This window comes from Lissotriton helveticus, chromosome 10 (assembly GCF_964261635.1).
Source record: "Lissotriton helveticus chromosome 10, aLisHel1.1, whole genome shotgun sequence".
NCBI classification, from domain to species: domain Eukaryota; kingdom Metazoa; phylum Chordata; class Amphibia; order Caudata; family Salamandridae; genus Lissotriton; species Lissotriton helveticus.
In genome coordinates this window covers 1,157,173,202-1,157,195,859 of record NC_136071.1, presented here as the reverse complement: position 1 = coordinate 1,157,195,859, position 22,658 = coordinate 1,157,173,202, and the positions used below count along the sequence as shown (strand labels likewise).

At 44.8% G+C, this 22,658-nt stretch overlaps 1 protein-coding gene across 5 annotated transcripts in view; it reads right to left on the bottom strand.

Annotated features, from left to right (window-relative positions):
- Nucleotides 1-22,658, bottom strand: part of THRB (thyroid hormone receptor beta) — a 597,833-nt gene that overhangs the window by 414,057 nt on the left and 161,118 nt on the right. The window lies entirely within an intron of this gene.

Below are 22,658 nucleotides of genomic sequence, written 5' to 3'. Positions count from 1 at the left end.
GACTCGAGTATCCATCACTTCCCATGGCCCTGGTCTGATTAGCCTAGGGGAGCATGCATCACTTCCAGTGACAGGTGGTTAAATGGTAAATCTCTTCTTCATTCACTGTTCGCATAAATCATCATAAGCCATCAACTTCCTTCTCAACAATCACACGGCCAGATAAAGAATGGGGAGGGGGAGAAGGGGTAGAGAGAGAAAGAAAGAAAGAAAGAAAGAAAGAAAGAAAGAAAGAAAGAAAGAAAGAAAGAAAGAAAGAAAGAGAGAGGGAGAGAGAGTGAGGGAGAGGGAGAGAGAAAGAAAAAAAGAAAGAAAGAGAAAGAAAGAAAGAAAGAAAGAGAAAGAAAGAAAGAAAGAAAGAGAGAGAGGGAGAGAGAGAGAACGAGCTAGAAAGAGAGCGAAAGAGGGAGAGAGAAAGAGAAAGAGGGAGAGAGAGGGGAGAGAAAGAGAAAGAGGGAGAGAGGGGGGGAGAAAGAAAGAGAAAGAGAGAGGAGAGAGAGAGAGAGAGAACGAGCTAGAAAGAGAGAGCGAAAGAGGGAGAGAGAAAGAGAAAGAAAGAGAAAGAGAGAGAGGAGAGAGGAAAGATTGAAAGAGAGAGAGAAAGATGGAGAGAGAAAGAGGGAGAAAGAGAGGAGAGGGAGAAAGAGAGGGGAGAGGGGGGGATGGAGAGAAAGGGAGAGAGAGAGAAAGAGAAAGAAAGAAAGAGAGAAAGAGGGAGAAAGAGAGGGGAGAGAGGAAAGAGAAAGGAAAGCGAGAGAGAAAAAAAAAGAGAAAGAAAGAGGGAGAGAGAGAGAGAGAGAGGAAGAGAAAAAGAGAAAGAGAGAGAACCAATACAACCACTGCTTTTACTGTGAACAGATTTCTCATGAAACAAGAAATGCCTCTGAAGATGGGGATGCTGCTCAGGAACATCTAAATTTAGATTTCCGAGAATTCTTCGAATTCCTGGTCCTCCACGGATGGCTCTGATGAAACGGATTCTATTTCGCTTTGTCTGCTTGGAATGAGCACAGGGGGCTTTAACGGCGCGCGAGAGTCGCCATGGCTGTCAGGACACACTCCCAGCTCTCTGCCACCATGTCTGAAGTTTAAATGTTTGAGTCAATAAATGGCTGCTGTCTGTCAGGTTTAGGACCAGACCTCTGAGGCTCTGAAGGTCTTCTTACAGCAACACCAAGCGCCATGTAAACAATATCTAGAAACACCCCTCTGGGGGTCTGCTCTGCTGGGAACAGGATATCCGGTCTGCTCTGATATGTTCTTGCTTCTCAAGAAGCCATGGCCCAACATCTTGTGTAGAACTCCACATGACAAACAAGCAGACAAGCTCTTAGGACTGGTTTCCCTTTCTGTAAAACATGTCCTACTAAACCAATGCCATCTTTAACTATCTCGGTCTAGTGTAAGATTATAACCAGATGATTTATTCCGAACATTTTGTGCAAAAATAAAATAGCTTTATGAATCGTATTACAGTCTAAAAGAAAATTAGAATGTCTTTTTTTATTTTTATTTTTTTATAAAACATTTAGTTTAGCTTTCTCGCCTGAAGAGGGGATTTAATAAAATTAAAAAATACTTAAAAATAACCTTAACCTACTCCAGAAGGGCTGTGAATTTGTTACACATTAAGACCTTTCTCTAGATTTTTTCCCCACTAGGACAGTACAATACTGTGCTAAGGTTGACCCTGTGCTGTTAGTACCATGACAGAATTCCTTCTCGGTAATCTAAATACTCTTGCACTTCAGAGATAATTTCTTCTTGCATTTATTTTTCACAAGAATCTGCACCATCTTCAACCCCAGAGATCGCAGGGGCCTTCCTCTTATAAAAGGCCTAAAAGGGAGGCAAACTGGGTTATCTATTGTAACTCAGGAGAGGGGTGCTGGTTCTCATAGGGAACAGAGGCCTTTGCATTCTGGGTAATTGCACCTCCTTATCAGCTGGAAGTTTATGCTGAGGAGCACAAAAAACTGGATCCATAATTGTTGCCTCACTGTTCCTAGGTCCCCAATGGAACAGTATAGGATTTGGAGGTGATCCGAAGAAGCATGGGTGCCGTAATGCTGCAGGAGTGAGCGGGTGGCACCGTGCCAGCAAGGCACAGGTCACAGTGCCGCAGTGTCACGAGGACAGCGATGTAGCAGTGCAGACGGGAGACTTGATGCAAGCAAAACAAAAACAAGCCCTCAGTGAGGAGTCAAATGTAGCCATAATTGTCATGAAAAGGGCCCCGGTGCCACTGCACCTGTGCACTGCTGAGAGCTAAACCCCTGTATTGGGATGGATCACAGAAAGCACACGCCCTTTGTCATTCTCTATTTGTGCCCCAACAACTGGTATCCTCCTGGCCGAGCTGTGCTTAGCACCCTGGCTCTTACATTTCAGGAAAGAACTCTACGCAATCCAACAACTGCACTGGCCCGCTTCAAGCTCAGCAAAAATCTGCAAATAAAAGATGCTATATAAAAACATGAGCTGCCATTCAGATGAGTGCAAAAAGAACAATTGATGGACTGAATGCAGAACAATGTCACATATTCACCCCAGTACAGAGATCTAGGCGTAAATCCGTCGTTTTTTTGCTCACCATGCCATTCCAGTTTGGACCCAGCCATATGCAAATAAGTCTTGACCCTGCGCCCAATGGGAACAGTCCAGCCCGAACTACCAGGCCAAGTCCTCCCTGGACTGGAAACAAGCATCCTAAGACCGGTTTCGGGCTTTCAGCCCTCATCAGCCAGGATAGCTTGACTCCAGTGGCATGGAGAGCATGGGATTCACGTCTGAGCATACCCGTCCCACTCGGGGTGACAAATGCAAAAAAAAAAAACATTGATGAACAGAATGCAGAACAATGTCATATATTCACCCCAGTACAGAGATCTGAGCCTAAATCCATCGTTTTTTTGCTCACCATGCCATTCCAGTTTGGATCCAGCCATATGCAAATCAGTCTTGACCCTGCGCCCAATGGGAAGAGTCCAGCCCGAACTGCCAGGTCATGTCCTCCCTGGACTGGAAACAAGCATCCAGGGACCGGTTTCGGGCTTTCACCCCTCAACAGCCAGGATAGCTCGAGTCCATTCAGACGAGAGCATCAGACTAACCCTCAGACTGTGCTGCAGTAATGTGGTATTACCGAAGCACTCGGAACCTGCAGAAGGGGTAGGAATGTTGGGCTCCCCTGTACCTCTATCATCCGGGCCCCAACAATGACCCAAGGCAAGAATTATTCAAGCAACGTCGCTAGATTTATTTTCTTCAATTTTGAACAAATTATGCAATTTCAAAGAAAGTGCCCTAAATCGCTCAGAGCAACAATTACATTTAGAAGGTGGAAAACGTATCCATCATTTTGGCACGAATGCCGTGACGTCAGATAGTTTCACAGAATCTAAACCGGTAAGTAATCAAAGCATTAATTAATTCTCTAGGATGTGTTAACTGGAAGGGGTGGGGGGGGGAAGGAGTGTGAAAGGGTGCACCAAGATATACATTCCTCTTTTTTTAAGAATAAGCGCGCCATAACTGTGAATCACAATCAAAGATGCAGGTAAAGAAATACTGCTTTACATTCAGTTACTAATTCGTTGGATAGTAAAAACGACGAACTACCTCTTTGATAGACAAAAACCTAAAAGCGACCCAGTTACATCCGTCTTCAGAAATCCTACACATGAGGGAAAGCTTCACGAGACATCCTTTTGATCGGGGCTCGAGTCGGGGTACCACGCGGGTGGACGGTGTCCCCCAACTTATTTAACCGGGAAGCTCGATAACTGGAGCAAATGGAGCCACACATTCACTCTTTGGCCTCTCTAGGGCGAGATCGGAGCTCATTCAGAAAGCTACTCACGCGATGGCGTCTATGATGCAATCGCATCTAAGGGGTGAGCGAGGGGAGGCAATGAGTCTAATGCTGCAAGCCACCTTTCGTGACGTCACTTCCTGTCATGACGTTAGCGTCCCCCCACTTCTGATTTTTAGGACTTGTGCCCTGCTTTTGATGGTGATTGTGCGGTCTATAAATTACAGTACCCTAGCATCCCATGTTGTAGCCATATGGGAAAATGCAGTGCGGAATGCTTGCCCCCCCCTACACTTTTTATTTTTTTATTTTTATTTAATGCGATTTTATATAGCGCAAACATTACCCGAAGGTGTCAGAGCGCTTTACATAAGAACCAGTTGCGATACATAAGGACTCAAGATTACGTGCGTTGCATAAAAGATACAAACAGAAAAAATTGCAAATGTACAAGTTATTGTCACACAAGGTGGAGCACTCAAGGAAGGGATACAAATGTATATACTCTAAGAGTCACATAGGAATGGTAGAGAGTACAGAGGTCTACTGCATGTACTAGTGATTAGAGTTATCTCTATATACATAGGGAAGAGATACAAATGGATATACTCTAAGAACTCCACCTCCCCCCACCCCCCCTACTGCTGAATAGGGTAGGCTTAATTGGCTTTTAAAAAGCTTTTGGGTTTTTCACACATCTTATAACTTTAGTAAGACGGCGCTTTTGGCCAGCACAGTCTACAGAGGGCACAGAGAGAGAGACACTCGCTGCAGGCGGCCCTAGTTTCACTTTCGGTTTCATCACTCGGTGATGGGGCCCTGCCCAGACGGCAGGTAGTGAGTCAGCAGCCACTGGAGGGTTTTATTGTCTGCACTGAATAACCCTGCAGAGCTGCCAGCCCAGACTCCCCTTTGTCCCAGCACTTAGACGCTGAAAACGAGAATGAAATGCATTACGTCATCCGCCGATAAAGGCTCCGACGGATGCTTTGTGCTTATTTACTTTTGATTGTCGCAGAGGGAACATCAGGCTGATGGGGTTCAACAAAGGCTGCCACTTAGCTGCTACTTTACCATCTCGATGCCTTATTTATTCACTTCCGGTAATGCTGCTAAGTGGCAATATGTCGAGTGACAATGACTGAGCTACTATTATTCTCTCTTCGCTCAGTTGCAGCCTTGTTGTCAGCTACTGTGACACATGCCGGTCAATATCAGGATCAGAAGCAGCTAGATGGCATAAAACACCTCTTTGATGAGATAGAACCTTGCCACAACTGGGCATGATTGTCTCAAAGTTGTGTCGTTTTAGAAATGTGATTGTATTTCCCCTCCAGACAACATGAAGCAATGTCCAACAGTGATGACTTTGAAACATGTCATGGTGTCCCACTGAAACTGCTCCTTCGGCTGTTTACTGAGCTCCCACTTCCGCAGGTGGAAGTGTGGAAAGTGGAAACTTGACCTTGTCCGCACTCATATTCGGAAAAGTGCAAAAATAATGCGGGATCCATCACAATAATTGTGCCAACAAACAGCATGGTGAAATATAATTTCAACAGAAAGATGAGAGGCAATACAATCTTAACAGGACGTTTCAATGTTCAATAATATTCCATTCACTGTATTCTCGTGTAAGTAGAAAGGTTCTTTATTTCGTTAACTTCCGCGCTATATAAAACTTTATAAATAAATAAATAACTTCTGTAACAAGTAGGCACAGCCAACGCGTTTCGCCCTACAAGGGCAACGTATTGTGTTAGCACTGTCTCAAACTCCAATTCGGAAACGCCAGCCCTCTATCGCACTCAGACTGCTCCTTACTCCCTCACGGAATTAGTAATTCATCACGTATTCACAGAAGTATAAGTGTATAACAGGTTAGTCCCACGTCCAGAAAAAAAGAGTGCTGGCGTTTCCGAATTGGACTTTGAGACAGTGCTAACACAATACATTGCCCTGAAGAAGCCCTTGTAGGGCGAAACGTGTTAGCTGTGCCAACTTACTGAAGTTAACTAAATAAAGAACCTTACTGCTTACACGAGAATACAGTGAATGGAATATTACTGAACATTGAAACGTCCCGTTAAGATTGTATTGCCTCTCATCTTTTCTGTTAAAAGTTTACTTAATTTATGACCATGTGGCAGCTGGTCGTTTGAGGTGGGCAATACACGAGTTGCGACACATGAGTGACTATACTGGGTGGTGCAGTTTTTTTTAGCCTTGCTGCCTTTCTCTGCCCCCAATAAAAGCATGGTGAAATATGTCTGTAGGCTCAAGAGAGCTCCTGAGAAGCAGCCAAACACACTCATGGACTGATAGAGGCTGGTTGCCCACACACAAGCCTAAAGCGTGCATCACGCTTAGCACAGTTGCGTTCCCTTGTGATCAAGCAGGCGAGTCAGCCCTGACCACGATACGATGAAACCATGAAGCTTTTTCTGCAGTACGATCTTGTTTGACCTATCGTGGGCTATTTTTATATTTTTACTTATTGATGTATTTATTACTTATTAATGTATTTATTCAATCGTACAATGACATTTCAAACAGTAATGTTTCCATACAACATGAGCAGTACGTGCTAAAGTGGAAAAACCTGGACAAAAATCAATTCTTGGTATTTGGAGACAAGCGGCAGGGAGGTGAAGAGCTCCAAAGGGTAGTCATGTGCGTTAGGAGAACATTCTAGAGGTAACACAAATACAGAGCTCACTGAAGCGAATTTTCAGGTAATAGCACTCTTCTTCCGCTCGTTACGTAACTTCTCAGCACAGTTTCAAAGTCAGTAAGTGAACAGTGGGCACAAATGTCGGGTGGTAAGAATTTCAATGAGACGGTTCTAACGTCCCAGACCCTGGAAGAGGCATATTGCGTTTTAGGTGATGAGTAAGGGCCTTATTCAGTTCTTGGCTGACGGGTTACTTCGTCACAACAGTGATGGATATCCCTTCTGCCGAAATATAAATCCCATTATAGCCTATGGGGAAGTAACCCACCCATCAAGATCTAAATCAAGCCTTAAGTTTTGGCGGGCTGACATGAAATTGCGGGTAGGTGTTGCAGGAGTGCCCCACAGCACGGTAGTCGCAAGAGAAGCTGTTAATGGAAACGTAATTATGAGTCGTTTACAGATGGTTCTATTTTTGGTGTTAAGCCGACCAACCTTTTACAGGTATGTGGACACAGGAGACAGCTGAGGGTGCAAGTCACAAAGTTGTTGACTTTGCCAAGTGGATCAAAAGAAGGTTTTGGGAGGCCAGCCAGCCGGCAGGCTGATGCAGGGATAAATTCTGCTGAATGCGAGGGAGTGAATATGTGTTTCGGCAGTGCTACCGGGCAGCAGAGACTGGACCTTCTTGCTGAAATTGCGTTACCGCAGCTGTGTTTGTGGTTCTGTTGGAAACACCAATGGTTTTAGTAGGTGGAGTGAAAGGTAGCAATTGGGGGTGAAAGAACGGTGTCATGAAAGGGAGGGAACTGTAGATGCAGGAAGGTACAGAACTTCCATTTCTGAGGAGTTCAGTATCAAAGTGCGAAGTGTCATCCAATCATGAGCTGAGGACGTCAGAGCTGTGAGACTGGAGACGAGTAGTGAAAGCGCTGAAGCAGAAGAAGATTTGGGACGGAAAAGGAAGAGATTATATCATTAAGAGATAATGTAGAGAGAGAAAAGGAGAGGGACAAGTGTTGATCCTGGACAAATTCCCATTGGGAGACAAGTGGATTCGAGAAGTCGCTATTCCATGAAACTAAGTTGGAGCAGATGGAGAAGATAAGACCAAAGTTAAGGAGTGTTCCACTCAAACAGGGGGAGTTAAAGATGAAGACACAACCATAGAAGAGTACATAAAAAGTAATTTTCAGTGTCCTCCTTAACCCCTTCCATGCTCATGACGAGCTCAGCTCGTCATGGCATATACCTCTCAGGTGCTCATGACGAGCTGAGCTCGTCATGGCCACACCCGTTTTCGTTGCTCTCCAGCACAGCAGGGGAGACTCTTAAGCAGCGATGTGGTTCATATGAAACCTGGTCCATGACCCCTTCTACGAGAGATTAAGAAGGTGTTTCTCCAATGTGTTTCTCCCTTCTTGAGCAGTCTTGTGCTCTTTTGCACTCGGGACTGTGCACATCTGGAAGAAATGATGGCTGATTTATAAGTACACCAGCACAGTCAATCTACAGAAAATACAGGGGAGGGGGACGCCACGGAAGTTAGAGGCAGGCCTTACACTCAGAACCATCTCATTAGAGGGTTTCAGCTACTTACTAACAGATCATTCTACACAAAACCAAAAAAATAACAAGAGTCACAGATTCCAAAAAGAGCAACCACAGGTGACGCATCACCAAAGCACAGGGATCATAGAGAATCGTTGTGTCCACTGTGTGGAATTTTGCCACAACCAGAAATCTTAGCGCTCACGGTCTGCTTATATGTTCAACTGAACTTTAGCCTGACACACTGATGCGTGTTGCGGTTTCTGTCCGATCGCCAAACATCTGTTGGGAAATTAGCCATACGGTTTGGGTCTTGGACTTTTGTTTCAACCACAGGATTTTATTGGACCGACAGTGCACCCACAAACATCGATGAGGGCTTTAATACTAACCACCAGTTTATAGTCACTTTGGTTCAAATCTAAGATGTTTACAGTGGCTTTTGCGCCAGTACCCACTGCGGATTATTATGGTGTTTGCTCGCCCTACAGACATTTTTTTGATGGGTAAAGACTGCGATTGGGCAGAGGTGTTTTTGGACTAGAGTTTCCTGTAGACCATAAAACCTAAGCTGGCTTTATTGGACTCGGATTGTTGCTGGGCACGTGGAAGAGATAACGGCTGCTAAGGCCATGTGTTCCTTACCAGGGGTGGTTGGGTGATTTCAACCAGAAGGTTTGACTTGTGGGATTATGGTCTTGATTTGGAGTTTGGGGGGCATGGTACTCAGTTGCAAATTAAATGGATTCAGCCAAACTTTTGGTCCGCCTGCCCCATTTCGAGATAGGAGGACTTTAGGCTTCCGTCAAAAGAGTCCCCATTGGCTTGGTCAATGGAAATCTTACTGGGAAGCAGGGGCTGTTGGAGTATAGTCATCACACCACCCATTTTACATTAAGAGCAGACAGTGTGATTATTTTTTTCTGCCAGTCACTACCAGGAAAATCCTGGTGGTCATTTATTTTTTTGTTTTTCAGAAGCAAACTCCATCTTTTGGAGTTTGTTTCGAGGGGGCGGAAAGTTAAAAGCTTTATGAGCTGCTGTTAAAATGGACGGATATCACTCACCAAATGTTTTGTGCCTTAAGGGCACAGCCATTGGAATTATGCAGCAGGGGGGGGGGGGGTTGGCAAATTATGCAGCAGGATTGAGCAAAGTATGCAGCAAGAAAAGAAAATTATTGCGATAAAATGTGATACATTTTGTGATAATTTTACTTCATTATTTTGTCATTTTTACACTTATTAACACTGTCTGAGCATTGGTTGCACCGCATTATACCAGTTTAACACCTACATCTAGCAATAAGCGGCAGAAAGATAAACAAACAGCTTTTGCAAAGATCTTCCCATTGTGTGGCAACTTGTACAGCTGGGCTTTTAGTAACTTTTGAACCGTTTGAGCTAGAAATCACATTTTTTTGGTTAAAATCTGCCGATTATGCAGCAGATGATGGATTATGTGGCAAATGCGGAAATTCTACAATTATTCAAAAATTGCAGTGGTCGCATAATTCCAGTGGCCCTGCTTAAGGGTAATCAACATGGCAGCATTTACTTTTAAGGGACAGAAATAACCACTGGGACGGTACTCATCTCTATATCTGATAGCTGGAGAACTGTAGGGATGGCGGACTTGATGCCTTCCTGACGGATGCTACTCCATCAGTAAAACAATAAATCAGGCCCTGCGTCCTCTAAGAGCATCACTTACTGCACTGGTATATTATATTCTGGATAGACCACTATTTTCTTCCAAACATGATATTTTGAAAGTGTGAAAGACTAAAGTACATTTTCATCTATATATATAAAAATAAATGTATGTATGTCTGTCTGTCTGTCTGTCTGTCTGTTTGTCCTTTATGCATTATTACACCATTCATCCGATCGCCATGAAACTTTGGGAAGTTGTTGAGTAAACTCCCGCGAAGGTTTCTGGCATAATTTTTTTAAAAATATCGGCACCCCAGGGCCTTCATAATCTTTCGAATACTGATGTACGCACCAGACGGAAAAACAAAAAATTGTGTATTCACAAGCACTCGAATAAATAAATAGAATTAAAAGACCATTCATCCCATCGCCAGGAAACTTTGGGAAGTAGTTGAGTACACTCCCGCAAGAATTTCTGGCATACATTTTGTTTAAATATTGGCCCCCCCAGGGCCCTCATAATCTTTCGAATACTGATGTACGCACAAGACGGAAAAACAAAAAATCGTGTATCCACAAGCACTCGAATAAATGAATAGAATTAAAACAGCATTCATCCGATCGTCAGGAAACTTTGGGAAGTTGTTGAGTACACTCCCGCAAAGGTTTCTGGCATAACAACTTTTTAAATATCGGCCCCCCAGGGCCCTCATAATCTTTCGAAATACTGATGTATGCACCAGACAGGAAAACAAAAAATTGTGTATCCATAAGCACTCAAATAAATAAATAGAATTAAAACGACACTTTGAAAAGTTTTCCATATGAAAAAAGAATACGTTTAAAAAAAATGACACAATGTAAATTGAATGTTATCATAACGAATTTCCTTAAATTTCCTTTCTTCGGAGATCACTGCAACGCGTGACGAATAAGCTAGTTTTCTATACATGACTGAACACATGATTTGTCTCTGTTCGGTTCCAACAAGAAGACTTTTGACTTTTAATGTATTCAAGGTATTTTTTTATTTTTTTATTGAGTTATATGATAATTTGTTTATTATCTAAGCTATTGCCTGAGTGTAGAGTGCATCTTCTTTAAGTAGTGTTAGTCGTTCTGTCGTTCTTAACTATTTCTTTCCCGTTAATTTAATACCAATCGAAAAAAGATACCAAGGTTTAGGTTGAGTATGTCGATCTAAAATGCATTTTAATGTTTTTTTAGTTACTGTAGTTTATATAATTTCCTATTTTCCTATCAGATTTTGTACGCTCCCTATGTATCTTGTATTTGAACTAAATGTGGTATTATGAAAATAACGTTTTTTTAATGGAAAATAAGCAGTATTCTGAGCTGTGGTTGGTGTATGCATTAACGTTCATTATTGAGTTAAATATAGGATGATGTATACCTCAAGGGAACATGTCACGTTACAACGCATGCCATTACATCGCATACCTTTGCAAAGCCAATCTTTACCCCGACTTTGTCGGGGGAGCGCTGGAAGTTGGAATAGATTAATTTTCTATTCCAACTCCAGTGTATGCAACAGTAGGGAACGTGTTGGAGATAAATCCAACACCTTCTACCCACTGCTGCACACCTTTTTCGTTGCAACGGCATGCGATTTAATGGCGTGCGTTCTAACGGTTGCGTAGTAAAGGCTGTTTCCCACCTCAAGGTCACAGCCCTGATGAAGTTAAAGCTGTTTTCTGCAGCACCTTTAAAGAAAGACCCTGCTCTTTTATTCCCAGTGTTTTGGAAAAGTGATAGGTGTGTCCTGAAAGTAGAATGCTTTGCTCGTCCTAAGTAGGTTCAATGCTCTAAAAAACTGGAAAACACCCATCTCTCATCGACACTAGGTAGAATACGACCATTTCAACCAGCACTAGTTAGTTTCCACTCATCACACTGTGACGTCATCTATCAGCCCTCCTTTCACCTGAGTCACAGGGGCAACATTAGCTGCTTGCGGGGGTAACCTGGGGCACACAACTGATTGTGCTACAGACATGTGCCTCAGACTGTCCGGCCCTACCAGAGATTCCACCGATGAGAGGATGAGGCTTAGAGAGCATAAACACCCCTACACCAACAACAACATATAGAATTATAGAAAAACTTTAGAAAAAACTGTGAATTACAGGGACGTTTTTTTCCCCAAGGAGTTCGGAGTGATGAGAGCAAAACTCAAGTTGTCTATGATGTCACTCAGAACCCCAGGGTGAAAAACAGCCCCTAATTCACTTTTTACCCATCTATAATTTTATATTCTGTTTGGCCTCCAAAATCATCCGCCTCTGCCTACAACTAAGCTGTGCTTTTGCTTTCAGTCAAAGCAGACAAGCAGCGCTACCGCGACAGACTCTCAGAGAGCCCGGTTACCTGGCCTGGAGGGCCTTTATGACATCACAACAGTTGATTACCAGTTTTGTTATCAACTGTTGTGATGTCATAGCAAAGAGTTATGAATTTCAGAAACTGAAATAAATTATAGTGGCTGAGAACCACACATAACAGACAAACAATATTCCCAAACACCCCACCTCTGCAGTATTCCGCAACACACCACCTCTGCAGTGTTCAGTAATGCAGTTTGTTTTTCAGAACACACCAATGGCCTTATTCCAAGTATGGCGGTGCTAGGACCATCGTACACGTTGTAAGAAGTCTGACCACTGACACCACTGCGGGTCCACCTGCCGTATTTCGAGTGTGGTGGTCGAACCGTCACAGGATCGCCGCTTCCTCTGGGATCCAGGATTCTGCAGAGGTGGCACAGCGGAAAGGGTCAGGAATATGCTGGCAGTGCTGCTGCGGCACTGCCGAGCGTATAACGAGTTACATTTCTACCGCCCATTTGATGGCGGTAAGCCCACTATGAAAAGGGTAGTGGAGAAGCAACCCCTGCAGCACCATGTGACCCCCTGGAATTGCACTACTGTTAATGCACACTGTGGCATGCAGGACATGGTGCATTCCACACCATGCAGGAACGGGCGTCGGTCTGCTGTTAAGTCTCTCCTATGAGCCTAACAGCCGGCACCATGGGACTGCCGCCGCTCCACACCCCCGCCTTGTATTCAACTCAGAATCCAGTGGGCAGGCGCATCACAGGCTTGACAGTTCTCCTGCCAGCACAGTGGTGTACAACAACACACCACTGCAATTATGTACAACACACTTTGTTTATAGTACTCAACAACACACCGCTTCTGCATTGTCCCTCATCACACTATGTGTACAGTGGCCAACAACACAACGCCTCTGCAGTGTTCCACAACACACTATGTGTCCAGTGTCCAACAACATACTATGTCTCCAGTGTCCAACAACACACTGCTCTGCAGTGTCCCACAGCACACTATGTCTCCAATGTCCGACAACACAGTATCTCCAGTGTCCAACAACACACTGCCTCTTCAGTGTCCCACAACGCGCTATGTGTCCAGGGTCCAACAACACACTGCTCTGCAGTGTCCCACAACACACTATGTCTCCAGTGTCCAACAACACACTATGTCTCCAGTGTCCAACAACACACTGCCTCTTGAGTGTCCCACAACACACTATGTCTCCAGTGTCCAACAACACACTGCCTCTTGAGTGTCCCACACACACTATGTCTCCAGTGTCCAACAACACACTATGTCTCCAGTGTCCAACAACACACTGCCTCTTCAGTGTCCCACAACACGCTATGTGTCCAGTGTCCAACAACATACTATGTCTCCAGTGTCCAACAACACACTGCCTCTTCAGTGTCCCACAACACGCTATGTGCCCAGTGTCCAACAACACACTATGTCTCCAGTGTCCAACAACACACTATGTCTTCAGTGTCCAACAACACACTGCCTCTTCAGTGTCCCACAACACGCTATGTGCCCAGTGTCCAACAACATACTATGTCTCCAGTGTCCAATAACATACTATGTCTCCAGTGTCCAACAACACACTATGTCTTCAGTGTCCAACAACACACTGCTCTGCAGTGTCCCACAACACACTATGTCTCCTTTGTTCAACAACACAGTATCTCCAGTGCCCAACAACACACTGCCTCTTGAGTGTCCCACAACACGCTATGTGCCCAGTGTCCAACAACACACTATGTCTCCAGTGCCCAACAACACACTGCCTCTTCAGTGTCCCACAACACGCTATGTCTCCAGTGTCCCACAACATACTATGCCTAGTGTCCCACCCAACACTATCACTGCAGTGTCCAGCAACACACCGCTCTGCAGTTTTCCTCAGCACATCTGCAGAAAGTCTATCTATCCAGCTGCAAGAAGGAGCCGCCTCTATTACTCTGAAACAGGACACTCCAAAACCTGCTGACTCCGGGGTTTCTCCTCCTCGTGTCGGTGGGGAGCAACCAATGCGTGTTTTTCTTGAATAAACTATTCTAATTGGAGGGGGCCTTTTCCCGCCGCTTCCAGGGCTGCTCTGCAGAGGTGCTCGGCGCTCACGGCTGCGGTGTGCGAGCGAGGGACCCTGCCAGGGGCTGAGCCCAAGATGCTGTCACTCCATAGATTGGGGGGGGCATGCCCCCCCTGCTGCGGAGCCGGACCCTGCTGCATTACTCAACGCCGAGGCTGCATTTCTGATTACCATACTGCACTCTCACCGCAGACACTGGAGGCGAGCAGCTCGCGGATAATTAAGGACAGACATGTCCCTGTGGCATTCGGCTCTGCACAGGCTTACAGGCCCAGACAGGAGGGGGGCGCGCAGGGGCGCGCGCAGGCTGGTCCAGGCGGGCCCTCGTGGCCTGGACACGAGCTCCGTGTCAGAGACTGCATCCCTCTGACCCACCCTTACATAACACACACAGCTCAAGTGCAGCAAGTGGGCGCGCGCCCGGCAGGCTGTGCACTGCACAGCTGCCCAGTCACAGCTGGAGTCTGGGCTCAGCTGGCAACAGGGCCCTTTCAAGCCTACAGAAATATGAACATCACAAATGTGGTGCAGTTATATATGTATATATATGTATATATATATATATACATACACACACACACACACAGAATATTTTACTGGGAGTGGGAGGGGCCACAAATTCCAATAGGGGAAGAAACACGTGCATCAAAAATCCCCTCCCGTCCCTCAACAATGGCAATAAATAGCATACTACAGTCTGGCTGCAGTCTGCATGATCTGGTTATAATAATAATAATAATCCACATTTGTAAAGCGCGAACAATCACCCGTAAGGGTCTCCAGTCGCTGGGGGCCGTCGGGAAGATTAAGCAAGCTATTGCCCAGAGTCACATGGTGCTGGGCTAACCTGCCACCAGAGTCGGGGATCGCACCGTGGTCCCTGGCCGCAGCACCTTCACCTCTTTAGGCAGTCGCTTTACTTAAAAAAAAAAAAATTTATATATATATATATATATATATATATATATATATATTTTAGAATCCTGACCGCCAAGAGTAGCGGTTACACCAGGCGTAGACCTCCGCTCCACTTCAAATCAGGTGAATAATCCAGTGAAAAGACACCAATGAAGCCACATTCTCCGATTTTGAATCAGCAATCCATTTTATTTTTGCATATCTAAGAGCAAGTGCCCTCCCTGACGCGTTTCGCTCCGCAGGCAACTACTAATCCCAACGTGCCTAGCACTAGACTTAAGGCACGGCGGAACCAAGGCAGACAGAGAATCATTGCCACCTGATGAAACGGAAGTTGGAAACGCGTAGTGGCATATCAACAGACTCTCAGCCTCCTGCAAAAGAATAAATTAATCAAATGAACCACTTCTGGGTGTTCGGCGTATTCTTCTTGTGAATATATGTCTCCAGGGGTGTGGTCGTTCCCCTGAAAGCCGAACCAGCAGTGTGCGCGCCTCAATGACCGTTCGTGAATAAATATATATATATATATATATATATATCTGAACAAGTAATATCAAGGCACTACGAAGACCACAGGCCACTGGGGTGGCCACGCCCACAGCGGCGGAATCCATCGAAATACCTGTGGTGCTGCGAACATTGCCGCTCATTCCTTGCTCAAGCCACAACCCCTGAAGAAGTGAGTAATCATGAAACGCGTCGGGACAGTTGGTTCATGAACAGCGGGTTTGACTGTCTCCCCGCACCGCTACCTTGAATAAAATTGTGGCATAACCTTACCTGATGGTGGTCCTTCCTACAGCAGGCAACTTGTTGTGATTGTGTTTAGCGGCTTGCCTGAGCCGCGGGTAAAGGACCAGCTGCTGTTCCAGCAGTCTTGTGGGCGCGCCACTGTCGTGTTCATAAAAGACGTCAGAAGCCGATATTCATGGTGTTGAGCAGTGGGTGCGAGTTAAGACAGCTGAATGCCGCAATCCACATGGATTTTATTTTATTTGCGAGCAGAATTTGAACGGCAGCTCACTGGAGTAATATCAAGGCACTACGAAGACCACAGGCCACTGGGGTGGCCACGCCCACAGCGGCGGAATCCATCGAAATACCTGTGGTGCTGCGAACATTGCCGCTCATTCCTTGCTCAAGCCACAACCCCTGAAGAAGTGAGTAATCATGAAACGCGTCGGGACAGTTGGTTCATGAACAGCGGGTTTGACTGTCTCCCCGCACCGCTACCTTGAATAAAATTGTGGCATAACCTTACCTGATGGTGGTCCTTCCTACAGCAGGCAACTTGTTGTGATTATATATATATATATATATATATATATATATATATATATATATATATATATATATATATATATATATATATATATATATATATATATATATATATATATATATATATATATATATATATATATATATATATATATATTTTAGAATCCTGACCGCCAAGAGTAGCGGTTACACCAGGCGTAGACCTCCGCTCCACTTCAAATCAGGTGAATAATCCAGTGAAAAGACACCAATGAAGCCACATTCTCCGATTTTGAATCAGCAATCCATTTTATTTTTGCATATCTAAGAGCAAGTGCCCTCCCTGACGCGTTTCGCTCCGCAGGCAACTACTAATCCCAACGTGCCTAGCACTAGACTTAAGGCACGGCGGAACCAAGGCAGACAGAGAATCATTGCCACCTGATGAAACGGAAGTTGGAAACGCGTAGTGGCATATCAACAGACTCTCAGCCTCCTGCAAAAGAATAAATTAATCAAATGAACCACTTCTGGGTGTTCGGCGTATTCTTCTTGTGAATATATGTCTCCAGGGGTGTGGTCGTTCCCCTGAAAGCCGAACCAGCAGTGTGCGCGCCTCAATGACCGTTCGTGAATAAATATATATATATATATATATATATCTGAAACGATGCATAATTGTGTAGTGACGTAAAATCCCACTGAACAAGGATTTTAACTAGTCAGAGTTGTCTGCCTGTGAAAAGTTATTGCAACATACAATCTCTGAGGCAGTTAAGAGTTTTTTTTCATGTGACATTCACTGTACTGTCATAGGAACATGGAAGTTGAACTTTGCACTATACTAATACATGTGTCTATGTGCATTTATTAGTACAGTTCCTCTACATAAGTGGGGCAGGTTTATTTCCGCGGGTGTTGTATGTAATATGTATTTATTCTTTTTATAACACCCTGGTTGTGTAATAAAGGAGGCATTCCTTGACTTTCTGGCTACTAACCCTACTCACGTCGACAGCTGTAATTTGCGCCAAGCCTCTGGCCACATGTTGTTCTGAAACCACTTCTAGATCGGGAATACAGATGTTTTGCAGATGTTGAATATAACCCCACAAGGCTTCAGTGCTGAGACATAGAATGCACACTGTGCACACAAACAACAGAGCGGTCTCGGTCTTTCTCTAGTGCTATCATCCCACCGGAGCAAGGGCCATATGTATCATAGTTCCGTTTTGTGAATTCCAAATAGTGATTTTTAACGAATCGCTATTTAGAATTCGCAAAACGGTATGTATGTACAAAATCGCTATTTCATAGCGATTCCTTACCATTCCTAATTTGCGATTAGCAAATTGCTAATCGCAAATTACCCATTCATTTCTATGGGCCAGGAGGCCCATAGGAATGAAGGGGCAATTTGCGATTAGCAATTTGCTAATCGCAAATTAGGAATTTTTTCAAGGGTGCAGGGGTGTCTCAAGAACACCCTGCTGCACCCCTGAAAATGACATTTGGGGGCATATGGAGCACATACATGCCCTAAGGGCATGTATGAGCGTCATATGGCACCTTTGTTTTTTTTTTAAAAAGCTTTTTTAAAAGAATTCGCAACAGGTAATTTGCGAATCCTTATGGGCATTTTTTGAATATTTTTTCTTTGATACATTGCATTTAAGGAATCGCAAAATTTGCAATTCCTAAAGTGCAATCGCAAAATAAGGAATAGCAAATTTTGCGATTCCTTATTTTGCATCAAACATGTTACATACATACCACTTAGCTAATTAGCATTCGCAAAGGCCGAAATTCGGCCTTTGCGAATGCTAATTAGCTTGATACATATGGCCCCAAGAGCATTAAATTCTTCCCAATTTTTTTCAACCAAAAATCTGCAAACATTTATTCTCAACGCAGATGGTGTTTTTGTCATTAAAGGACATCTTGCATGTTCTGACCCATCTACAAGACTTACAGTCACTGACAGTAAGCTTCACTTTGATTTTAACCATCCGTATATATGACAAAAATATATGTCTGAAATGAGCACCGCCGTGTTCTGGCTGGGTTTGTCCTATAAATGCACTGCAGTGATACATGGCAGGTAGAATTGACTTTGCCATGCAGCGAAGCCAGTTTTTATATATTCATAAATCACCCCTAAAGTATACTGTATAAGCCCACAGGGCTAGGTGCTAATAATAAAGATCAAATAAAGAACAATATATATTGGCCTCAGTGTGTCCTCCATTGGAAATAAAAACTAAAATCTATCACACTGTGCCTTGCTAGACATTTCCCTAAGTAAGCTTAGATGGCATTAAAATAAATCTTAACCCCTTGCACGCTCGTTACGGAACCATTCCATCATGAGCCACGGTGGGGCTGTGCTGGTGACGGAATGGTTCCGTCACGGCCCGGCCGCCGCGCCTGCATGGTGCTGATTTCGCGCCTGTGCGGCGTGTTCTATTGAGCGTGCGGGGCTGTGATGGAACCATTCCGCCACAAGCACAGCGCCACCGTGGCTCGTGGCGGAGTGGTTGCGTCACGAGCAACGGGGGCGCCGCGCAGCTCCCCCTCCCCCCTAGCGCCACGGCGGAATTACCGCCGCGGCCAAGGGGTTAATCTCCTAGCTCAGCTTCGGAAAGGCTACAAGAATGCTTTAAAGTTATTCCCTCTTTGGTTTTTAAATTCTGATGTCATGGCGAAATCAGATTTTTTATAGCTTAAGCAGAAAAGTAACTTGATAAAGATGTACTTTATGCTGTCCGAGCCAGAGCTGGCTTAAAACCAGTTCTGCCACTCATCACACCTCCACAGCTGGACTACATATACATTCTTGGCTGGAAGAGTTAAGGACTCTTCCTCAGAAGACAACAGCCTTTCCCTGAGCCAAGGAAAGGCTAAAATGTGCTAACTGTTGTCAATTTAGTAAAAGTTAGCCATCTGGGAGTGGACAGGAGCAGTTGGCAAAACAAAAGGTAGCTTTTCGCTTCCCTTCTGACATAGAGACTCCAGGGAGGGATTATCCTATTCATGCCTAGGACCCTCCTAGACAGCTAGGCGCCAGCTACAGAAAGAAAAAAAAAACAGTTTTGATCCTGTCATCAGGTGGGAGGTCGTCTCATCTGAATAGGGGAATGGCTCTGGAACGGAGGACAGGCCAGTCTGGTGGCAACTGAGTTTTGTGTCATTTTACATAAAAGCAAAGAGGAGGTTTCTGCAAAAAGAGGTGGGGGCTGCAAGAAAATTGGTAAGCTTGAGTGGCAACATTTCCCAATTCACGGGCTACGCACAGGATACATCTGGCACTTCCATCACTACCTCCTCAGAATATTCCTGGAAAGATTTTGTCAGAAGAAGAATGCCCTACTGAAAGAAGACTACCGCCTCCTGTTGGAAGAAAAAGACTTGCATAAGGACTGAAGAGGTCCAAACTTCCGCTTGCACAAGGGACTGGAGCTACTCTCCCAGGTATAAAGGGTTGAACTCCTGCTTTCTTGCTTCAGGGACACAAAAAAAGAATGACTCCTCATCTTAAGAGGGCCCAGCTGACAGATGAGGAATGGGCCTTGTAGGAGATCTGGAGGGAGACAGATCTAGTGCCCAGAGCCCTGTCCTGAGGAGCTGCAGGCCTGACCCAGAGGGAGTTTCCCAGAACTTCGAAAAAGTTTGGATGCAGTCCTTTTTCCAACACACAGAAGTTCAGGCAGGTGGCGAGTCTTGCCTAGGAAGGTCACACCCAAGAGAGCAAGAAAACCACAATTGTTGCTTTTTGGCGTGCTGAAAACCGGTTCAGAAAGAAGTCACAGCAAAGGCATTTGGCTGGAGGAGCCTACCTGCTACAGCTTTCAGACATGCCCCACTGGATGATTTGACTTTCAAAAAAGTGATAAAGTCTGATGGTAAAAATTTGGACTGGGGGGGGGGGGCGAGGAGGCAAATCTAACCAACCGGTGAAGCACTTTCAAAGGCTAAAAAATCCAGGTTTGGTTGACTTGGGAGATTTTGGTGCCAAAACCAATGGCTTCAGCAGGAGTCGATGACAATATATTCAATGTTGAGGGACCCTAACTTGCCACAATCTTGGATCTTGCTCCTCTGGTAAAATTCGACTCAGAAAAAAAAAATAAGTCAAAAGGTAAAAACTTCGGCCGGGTCAAAGCGCTTGGTGTTTTACCCTCTGCTCCATCGCGGTCAACCTGGAACCACAGACAGACCAGGTTAACTATTTACAGTGCCTTTTAATTGACGCACTGTTTTTCTTGCTACTTTTTGCCATACAACGAAAACTTCCCGATTGCGGTTCCCCTTAACATGTTTTGATGAGGTTTGTGTCCTTTTGCTCATTAAATTTTTGTCAATTTTTCTAAATCGATTTGGAAATTTTATTGTGTTGTGTTCTTTACTTTAAAATTGGATCTACTGCTTGAAATTAGCACACACTTGTCTGAGGTCTTCCTGCTGCTTGCACCATATCTACCAGAGCGCGAGGAGAGAGGCTCCTTATAACTGTGTTTTAACCTAAACACAGTAGTTTTATTGTGTTGGTAGGGGAAACACTTTCCTAAAATAATAACCTAATTTCTGAGTGTTATACTTTAAAATGTGGTGCAAAAGTGGGTGGTGATGGACGGAGCATCTGAACCAATCAAACACTCACCCCCAGTCAACAGATCTGGGTTTAATCCATCACCGTTCTTTAGCCCACTCTGCCAACCCACTTCAGACATGGCCATATGCAAATCAGTCTGACCCTGTGCCTCATGGGAACAGTCCAGCCCGAACTGCCAAGCCATGCCTTCCCTGGACCGGAAACAAGCTTCCGAGGACCGGTTTCTGGCATTTCAGCCGTCTTCAGCCAGGCTTGCTTGAATCCAGTGGCAAAGTGAGCAAGGGACTCACGTCTGAGCACACCTTGCCAACTTATGGCGAACAAAGCGTTGGGGCTGGACTGTTCCCATGAGGCACAGGGTCAGACTGATTTGTTGACTGGGTGTGAGTGTTTGATTGGTTCAGATGCTCCGTCTATCACCATCCCCTTTTGTAATACTTTAAAAAATGCCATGAATTACCAAAGCCAACAGGGAATCTGAGTGCAAGAACCCTCCCACATTCAAGGCTCAGCAACAAAGTCACCATAATTATTGTGGCTCCTTGGATGAGACTTTATTTGGGATTCTCTCCACCTGCGGCTTTGATGTCATCAACTAGAGATGATAGGAAGCCAGTTCTTGAAAAGCAAAGCTATCAAGTTGAGCAACGTAAAGGATGACGAAGATACTGTTCCAGTAAGCAGTGGGAGACCAGTTTAACAGCACGGGCTATTGTCGACATGGGTGATCAGATCCTCTGAGCCTTCTTGGCTGTTTCAACTTTCCTAAATATCTTCCCTCATCCATGCAAGGTGAGCAATGAGATTCAGGACCTTTCCTGGTGAACAAACAGATCAAGGAGCTCTGGTCCGTGATCAAACAAGGTACACGGTTAAGAGTCGTGGAGTCCACCGGGTGGCAAAGAGATAGGCTGACGGAAGTCCACTCATCGACCGACCATCCAATGGGAGACTGAACAGCTCATTTGAAATGTTTACGCCTTCATATTCTTCGAGGAGGTGGTTTCGGACAGCAAAGCTGTGGCTAGCGGCAAATTCCCACATTCCCAACGCCAACTGAGAGAGGAGGCCAAACTTGCTTCCTTTATTGTTTATTCAGTTTTACACGGCTATGGTGCAGTCTGTAGAGCCATGGCTCAAATTTCCTTGTGCAACTGAGAAGATGTCAGGAAGAGAAGGAAGGACATCATCTCCCAAAGAAAGGCGTGGCATGACCGAAGCCCTGATGGAACTGAGTGCACCTCAAGTGAACCTAGAAGAGTCTTTGTTATGAAAGTCACGGGACCAGGAAAGGAAACTCCGTAAATACATTAGAGTTCGCAACCGTGAAGCAGGACTAAAAAGCTGGATGGGCTTCAAGCACTTTAGACTGAGCCCACCGTTCCCAAATTCATTGACAACAGACTCTCTGTGCACCGCTCTCCTTTTGAACCTGAATTGTAGCCTTAGATGAATGTGCAAGGCCATCCCTAAGGGCTTTGTTAAATCACAAAGCTGTAGTCTTTTAGGTCCAGGTTTTAACAGCACAGCTGTCAAGCAGACCTACTGCTTACAATATACATTGCGTAACTGCAACAAATGATGGACGGAATTGGACGGATGGATGGATTCAGACATCCCCCCCATTCAAGAGATCTGGGTTAACTCCATCGTTCTTTTGCCCACTACGCCACCCCAATTTGGACCCAGCCGTATGCAAATTAGTCTTGACCCTGTGCCTCA